This window comes from Vulpes lagopus, chromosome 8 (assembly GCF_018345385.1).
Source record: "Vulpes lagopus strain Blue_001 chromosome 8, ASM1834538v1, whole genome shotgun sequence".
Classification (NCBI taxonomy): domain Eukaryota; kingdom Metazoa; phylum Chordata; class Mammalia; order Carnivora; family Canidae; genus Vulpes; species Vulpes lagopus.
In genome coordinates this window covers 80,906,500-80,915,168 of record NC_054831.1, presented here as the reverse complement: position 1 = coordinate 80,915,168, position 8,669 = coordinate 80,906,500, and the positions used below count along the sequence as shown (strand labels likewise).

The 8,669-nt window shown below is 39.7% G+C and overlaps 1 long non-coding RNA gene across 1 annotated transcript; it reads left to right on the top strand.

Moving 5' to 3' along the window:
• Window positions 1-7,093: 7,093 nt before the first annotated feature.
• LOC121496509 lies at window positions 7,094-8,428 on the top strand. Its single transcript, XR_005989258.1, has 2 exons — window positions 7,094-7,233; window positions 7,508-8,428. It is a non-coding gene; the product is annotated as an uncharacterized LOC121496509 (long non-coding RNA).
• Window positions 8,429-8,669: the final 241 nt, after the last annotated feature.

Here is an 8,669-nt window from a genome sequence, read left to right as displayed (position 1 = left end):
GATACATAAGACATTCCTCTGTGGAGCGCTATTCCCAATCCCACACCCCATCCAGGAGAGTCCATGGTGCCCCCGCCAATGAGGAATGTGAGTAGAGGTTGATAACCCAGAAAGGCCCCCAAGGGTGCACCAGATAGCGGGTTTTCTAGACATTATTCTATGGAGATTCTAGAGCAACTTGAAACTCACTGTTAGAATTGTTGAAATGTAAACAGTACTATATGTATATATTACTATTCACCGCCAGATACCTAATGATTACTGGCCATGTGCCAGGCATTTTGCTAGATGTTGGGAATAAGGTGGCAAAACAGAAGTAACATCCATTTCCAGGAAGTCATAATCTAAAAATTATCATTATTTATATCTTTATCATATTATATCTCTGAGGGATTTTTTTTATATCTCTGTATTTTTGTATATCTCTGTATTTTTATCTATCCTATCTTATCCATTCATCCATCCATCCATCCTTTCTAAGATGTGTGCACAATAATCATAACATAATAATATTATTTAAATTAAATTAAGTAATAATAGGTTATAACAACATTGTGTTATTTAAAAGTTCACAAAGATTGGGGTGCCTGTGAGTGGTCCCATCGGTTAAACATCCTGAGACTCTTGATATCAGCTCAGGTCATGATCTCAGGTCGTGACTTCAAGCCCCACATAGGATTCCATGTGGAGTATGGAGCCTATTAAAAAAAAAAAAAAGTTCACAAATATTAAGAATAAAATTATTTACTTTTTGATATATATACACAGAGCATTTTTAAAGACTAAGTACACACACACAAGCACACACTTGTCTCAAAAGCAATGCATGTGGACTTGGAGCTTGGGGCTCTTGCAGGGAAATTTCACTGTGTGGTCCTCAGACTCTCAGCCCCCTGGGAGGTTAACGTACAAACAGAGATACACGTGACGACGTTGTGGGAAGAGGCCCAGAAGTCTGCTTTTTTACAAGCTCTCTGGGTGATTGTGTTGAAGGTGCTATTGAACTCATTTTAATCTTTGTTTGCCAATATCATCTCCTTAGAATGATTTTGGATGTAGAATTATTTGAATATTTTCACCCACAGTGGTCCCTGGATTTTAAACTGCGTGATGCCCAAGGACGGAAAATAAGTTTGAAGTCATTTAAAAAATACCTTTACTCTTATGCTTCTTTGAGACAGAGAGAGAGAGAGAGAGAGAGAGAGAGAGAGAGAGTGTGTGTGTGTGTGTGTGTGTGTGTGTGTTTAAAGTGGAATGTTCAGTACAACAGGCACATTTATTGTTTGCAATCGTGTAGTAACTGTTTTACTCGGTAATCTTAACACATTATTGTCTAATCAGCCCCTGGAGGGTTACTTAGTTGGAGACATTTTTTCTTCCTTCTCTTTCATTTCTTGAGACATATCTGGGTTAATGAAACTCCCAGAATAATCAGCTCTGGTATTGAGCTGGCCATAGCTGTTGAGTTCAATTGAACTGGGATTCGGGGGATTATTTTAGATATGCTAAATAACTAATTATTGTGATTTCCGGTTTACAAAAACATTGGATTAATGGATCCTATTGTTCTTTGGAAATTAGTAGGGACCCCTAATTCTTGACAAAGAAACACATCTGAGATAATGTCTTGAATACTGCATATGATTTTTAATTTTTATTATTTTTCATTCAATTATTTTTGTTTATGATTATGAAGCATGTTTTCTCCCCGCTACCCTGTCCTTGTGAACATTCCAAACGAGATTCTAGTTATCCTTATAGACATTAGCAATATGAGAAATTTAAAATAATATTTTCATTATTATTGAAATTTCTTCTTCCATACACATCACTTATTTTCTTATTGGGTGTGATGGGCCTGCACTAATCAGCAGGGTTTTTGAATAGCAGAAACCAGTATTTACTAGCCAGTGTGACCTCTTCAGTTCATTTTCTCATAAAGTGATGCTTCTAAGATAGATTTTTTTTATCTGCTCATCTAACTTTTTTTAATATAGAAAGATTTTGACTTAATTCAGATCAAACAAATATGGCCAACACTTGAAAGAACTGGGTGTTTCATTTTTGTAATTCCCTATGGAGAGGATTTTCTCTTCTATGTGACACTCTATTTCCCGTTGGAATTCACATACACAGTCTGATTGGTCAAATCAGATTCTTCAATTAACCCTTTGAGCAGACTACTTATGTATTAAAAATATATAACTACTGTGGTTTCAAGTTACCAAGTCACCTCTTGATAAACTCACAAATGAAAGTTGCACTCATGCCCAAGGCATTCAGCACCACCATGGCTTCGCCCTCTGTTCCTCCCCATTGCCCCCACTTTACCTTCATCAGCTGCCCTAGATTTGTCTCTGAGAGGGTTTCGCAAATCAACAATCAATTTCCTTTTTATAAAAATGGGCTAGTTCTTCATATAATGAGAATCTTCAGTTTAGAGACTCATGAGACATGATCAAATATCAAACAGGTTCTCTCTCTCTTTTTTTAAATTAGAGATGGGACATGGTGAGTGTATTATTTCCAACATGAACTAATGATTATTAAGCCAGCTATGTGACCAGATGAGTCTGTTTCATGGATGTTATGAGTTCTAGGATAAATATACCTCATGCACTATATTTATTAATATCAATTTTTAAAAATATTTCTTTATTTGAGATGGAAAGAGAGCAAGCATGGATGGGAAGGGCAGAGACAGAGGGAGAAAATCTCAAGCAGACTCCCCATTGAGTGTGGAGCCCGATGTGGAGCTTGATCCCATGACCAAGATCATGACCTGACCCAAAGCCAAGAGTTGGACACTTAACTTACTCTTACCCAGGTGCCCCTAATATCAATATTTTTTAATCCCACTAAGTAACTTCTTAAGAAGGTGAGGTAGAGAAAAGCCTGTTTTCTGTGATTTAACTTTTTTTATTTTTTAAGATTGCATTTATTTATTTGACAGAGAGAGAGAGAGAGAGAGAGAGAGTGAGCACAAGCAGGGAGAGCTGGAAAGGGAGAGAGAGAAGCAGGATCTCTGCTGAGCAGAGAGCCAGATGTGGGGCTCGATCCCAGGACCCTGAGATCATGACCCGAGCCAAAGGCAGGCGCTTAATTGACTAAGCCACCCAGATGCCTCGTGACTTAACTTTTTACAACTCCCAGGTGATTCATAAATTTGGGCCATCTCCCCCTGGGTATGAAACTACGCACACTCCTTGCTTGGGAGTAACTATTTGAAGACAGTGACTGTCCCCTGTCTTGGTTATTTCTTCAGGCTGGGTCCTCTGAGGACCCTTTAGTTGCATGAACTCCATGTGCTCCAAAAGCCAAAAATGTACAGTGTTACTTGGGTCCATTTTCTGATGTCACATCAAAATGACTCAATAAGAGTCGGCCCCATATCAGACTGAAATTGGATCATTGCTTCTTCACAGCTTTGTTTGATCTTGATGTTAAGATATTTGGAAAGAGATCAATAATCATCAGATGTCTCAAGTCTACTGAAAAAATAATTACACAATATTTAACTGGCGTCATAGCATGACAGGATGGTGTTTCTTGAAATACAGAATGATGATAGTTATGCTGTCTTTAACTCAGGATGGGGAGAAGAACCCGACATCCCTCTCTTTGTGTGTATAAGTGAGTGTGTAAGTATACCTGTAATGGGTATAATGTATAAATATATCATATATAAAGTAGATATAACCTTACGTATGTTTTATATATAGTAAAATATATGTAGTAAATATAGTTATATATTAGATTATATGTTATTAAACATAATAACACTATAACAATATATATACATATATAAGCATATTTATATATATAATATACACTTTCTCTGTCCCATACTAATCGAAAAGACAATTTAAAAAAAGGTGATCTGAATCTAGAAAAGTGCCACGGAGATTCCAAGTAATTTCACTTCAAACTTACTAAATCAAACAATTTCCTACTGAGTAGAAATGAACTGTCTCAGTAGCTTTTATGAAACAGTAATTTAATTTTTTGAAAATTCGTTAATTGGAATTCCCTGTAGTGGCTAACCTCTCTTTTTACCAGTTTGGCAGGTGAATCTCTTTCTTTTCTGTTTCTCTCTCTTTTTTCTTTTCTTTCTTTCTTTTTTTAAATTCTTACTCATTTGTATAATTGGTATGCCAAGTCCTTTGAGAATGTGACCCAAAATGTCAACTAAAAGCAAGTATATAAATATGTATGTATAAACCTTCAATATCTTGCTTTTATTTCATCAATAAAATCAAGCAAGATATTGAATATCTTGCACCTACTTTTATTGAACAGCTATAATATAAGCACTTGTCAAGGAAGAGATGCTGGTGGGAGGGGCTGCGGGACAGGGAGAAAGTGTGAGCTGAGATTGTGTCAAGTGTAGTTTTACTGAGCGACAATAAAACCAGAGGAATGTTGCCGTTGACAATGATCACGTTCCCTCTTCCTGGAGATCCAGTTTTGCCGGCCACTGTCGCCACTAGGAGTTTTATGTTTTCTACAAGATAGCCGATTTTCAACGGGTTTACTCCATTGAAACGAGTTTCCAATTTGCTGGAATAAAATATATTGAAAGCCCCCAGTACATGTAATTTAGATTTTATAACTGCATAAGCCATTTCATATATATATATATATGTAAAATTACCAACCTGAAAAAATCATTTGTCAAATTAATAATTTTATTTGGATTCAGAGAGTATATCGTGATTGTCCAAGAGGCAGAGGAAGCTGTGGGAGGGCTTCCTGCTTCCATGCATGAGGATCATGTACTTTACATTTGCACCTCCTGGTTGAAATGCTAATGCACTCCTCTGGTTTGAATGAGTTTATCACCTGTCCCAGTGAACAGTAAGGATACTTTGCGTGCATGACTTTGGAGGAGTGAGGGCAAAGAGCACCACCTGTGTGAGGGAGGAGGGGCAGCCCCCGGAGGTTGGGCGTCCACGACTTCTCAGCTCCTTAGGAGAACACTTCTAACCTATGCAGGCCTTTTGCAGCCTGGCTAAAAAGACTAATTTAAGACTAAATTGTGACATGATGGGGACAATTTGGTGTGTTGGCCTAGCATAAGAGATACATTTTAAACAAGATGCCAAAAATAAAATTATAAATAAATAAATAAAGTCACATTGTCAGTTTCCACCCCTAAAACAAAGCTTTTCCAAGCATAAGATCAGTTTCTATGAGGGCTGTGGCACCACTTGTAGTTTTTCAGAGAAATCCACATTATCAAAAAACGTATTTATCTGGTTATTACTAACTATTGAAATCTGTCTAGAAGGGCGCCAATGGGAAATGATCTATTTAAGAATCACTTTTTGGGGTCCGTATATTATTTTTGTTACTGTCTGTAAGCCTGGACCTGGCCTCTAAAGATGCCAATCTTTGGTTCTGATGAGATACAGCTTCTAGTAATCCCTCGAGGTTCACATGATCAATACTAGGCCGTGAACACAGGACAGATGACAGATGAGACAGGGCACCAATCGGCACATGGAGCAGGGAGGCCCACGGTCAGGAGAAACCCCAACATGGGCACAGACATCCAGAGTTCCGGTGACCAGCCTTGTCGCAGGGGCCGGGTGCTGGGGGTCCATAGGACTTCTGGCTGCAGAGTGGAGCGTTGAAAGGTTCTCACTTAAGTGATATTTTAAGGAACAATTCAGTGACAGATATACACCATTTTGACCCTCCAGCCCTCACAAAACCAGCGGAACAATGAGCAGGGAAACAAGTTTCTTCAAAAACAAGTGGTGTGCGTTGGGGGTAAGGGAGTGTGATATGTCATCTTATCACAATACTTGACTTCCTCTTTAGAGTCTGACAAAACTTCTATATTTTCATAGGACCTCCCACAAGCAAACAGACAATACAGGTGGTGGGGGGTGGGGTGGGGAAAAGGAAGCTAAACAATAATGTGCTAAATTTGAAAGATACATAACTTTTCACATGATACCAAACCTTCCCCAAACGCCGCAACGTTCCTGGCCTTGCTTTGTTCTCCAATCTTCCAGCTGAAGCCAACCCCGAGGAAGTGGTATCATCAGCTTAATTAAAAATACTTCCTTTATCTTGGCTGCACAGTGACCTGTGTGTGTTCTTCGTCTTGGCTGGCCTTTACCGAACGGAGTGATTCAAGTTCTTAGAAGAGATTGTTGCTAGCGTTACAATAGCTGATGGCTGAGGAGCCCCTTTCACACAGGCTCTGCTGGGAGCCCTAGTGCAGTTAGGTAAACAGTGATCTCATTTTGAGTCATGCAGTTTTACTACATCACCGTGAAAGGTAGCAACAAGATAGGAGGTAGCTGTCAACTGACTTACTCAGTTTGTTTTGGTGGTTTTTTTGTTTTTTTTTTTTTTACCTCTTATGGAGCTAAGTCTGAGGAAGCTGGAAACATTCCCGTCCACTTAATATTTGTCACTATACAAGCAATGCTTGCTCATTGACTAATTGTAAAAGAATAAAGAAAGAGAAAGAGAGAGAGATGTTACTGATAATCCCTACACTTGCAAACACTTTCTATTTTTCTTGACTCCGAGACACATTTAGGAACTCTCATTATTTTTGAAGATTTCAAATAATCCTACGTGAGGACGCGTCCCAAATCTGTCCTGAACACGGAAGGGTGATTAAAGCCCTAAATATTTCAGCTGGGTTAAACTTTGACCAACCCAGGTGACCAGCTCAGCGATCCTAAAAAACCTTGTGGAATACTTTGTGTCGGCCAAGACCACACACCCGGATTCCTGGCGCAGGTTTCCTGTTTGTAATCAAACATAACCCCAGATGGTTTGCTTTCCTAAGCATTCGAGACACATTCTTCTCATTTGAAAGCTTTGTGACTTACTCAACAACCCCTGTATCTCAACTATGTTAAAGATACATAGAAAAGAGATGACATCACAGAGCTGATTTCGGTCTTTCAGCTCTGTGCTTAGCTAAAGTTGAGCAGTTGCAATGAGTCATGCAATCTTGTGACCGGCCGGGCGCTCTTCCAACCAGAGAGACAGTTAAGATCTCTGACAACAGAACCTGTAGTTGTTTGAAGAGGAGGTAACAACAGGCCCTGGACACTCGGTGATCCCAGGTTTGTGTGAGTAACAAAATGTGCTCCTATTCCCTCTGAATAACAAGGCAGCGATGATGAGGTAACACTTAGCAAAGCTGACTCATTTCCTCATTTATAGATGAAAGGGATGGTTCGAGAAATGACTATCTCACAGGTAAGTGATGGTTCCTTCAGGTAATACTTGTCGAGTCTCTTTATAAAGCAAGGCTCATCATAACATTGGCTCGTTGGTTATTTTGTCATGAGACCAAGTCAGGCGTGAAAAGCCAGGTCCGTTCCTATCCTTGAACTACGTGAGAACTGCTGATTTTGGGTGATATCCAGAGGAAAGGGCTTGTGGAAAGCCTGTGTAAAAATCAGGGGTAATGATTGAAAATTGAGAAATAAAAATGTGGACTTAATGTAAATGTCTTTTTGTTTTCCACCAGATAACATTTTGTACTGGTGATGCTGGATGTCCGTGTGAGACATCTGTGGCTGGGGCTGGACGCCCCCCTCCGTATCTAGGGACGCCCCCCTTACATGGGGACAGGGACTGTGGGATTTCCAGCCACGTCCTGTTGACTTGAACCGACTCAGCAGGCACTGCCATCCTGGGAAACCAAGAAACCTCCTCGTCCCTGGCTTGCTGCGATCTCCTGGGCTTTATAATCAGGCTGCCTTCACAGACACATTCCTCAAAGCTCGTTTGGAGCATACATATTTTTAATACAAGAAGCCTGTTGGGAGAAAAACACGAGATGAATGTATTCCTCACCAAAACTCATAACTCTTTGCTTCCTCCACTAGCTTTTACTAGGACTTGACAAAAATGGAAATAGTCTCTCTAAGTAGGAATTTGTTATTTTCATTCATTTATAACACGTGACTTGCCCTCTGTTGCCTTTTTCCCTACTTGGTCTGCCTTCCTTTGAATTCTCGTGTAATTTTAACGGTTGTACAATTCTTTGTGTTGTTGGGAAATCACTAATTGTGAAACATGTTAAACTGAGCACATTTAAAAATAACCTAGCCTCTCCTACTGTTTGGGTAGGGCCGTTTGCTTGTTTGGGGTTGCTAATGGGAATAAGTGACCATGTGTGCAGTACCTCTCGAGCCAGCTTGTTTGCTCAGAGGAAAGAATTCATTGAAAAGCCATAGACTACATTCCAGAATGTTGGCCAACCACTTTGCAAAAGTATACTGTTGGGTCACAGCAAGGCGCACCATCGCTCCTGGAAAAGCAACTCCAAATGTCTGCCCGGGGGACAGAGATCTTGTTGCAGGATGTCCATATAGGCAATGCTGCTACGCATTTTTATTAGTGGTTCTTCCCTGCTCCTCCTAATAAAATGCTATTGGAATATTTAGTCTCTGGAAGTCCATGTGACTCTATTTTCTTCAAAGTTACTTCCTATGTTTTGCAATTAATTGTCCCAATGAACTTGATCTAAATATTGTGTTTCGGGGTCAGGGTGGGGGTCATTTCAACTACTTCAGGACCTGGAAGAGATACGTCATGTCGTATTTTTCCCATTCCTTGCTAACAAATGACGACATGATGGTTCTGCCTCTGGAAGCTGAGAATCTGCAGAGGCATCGAGTTGGTCT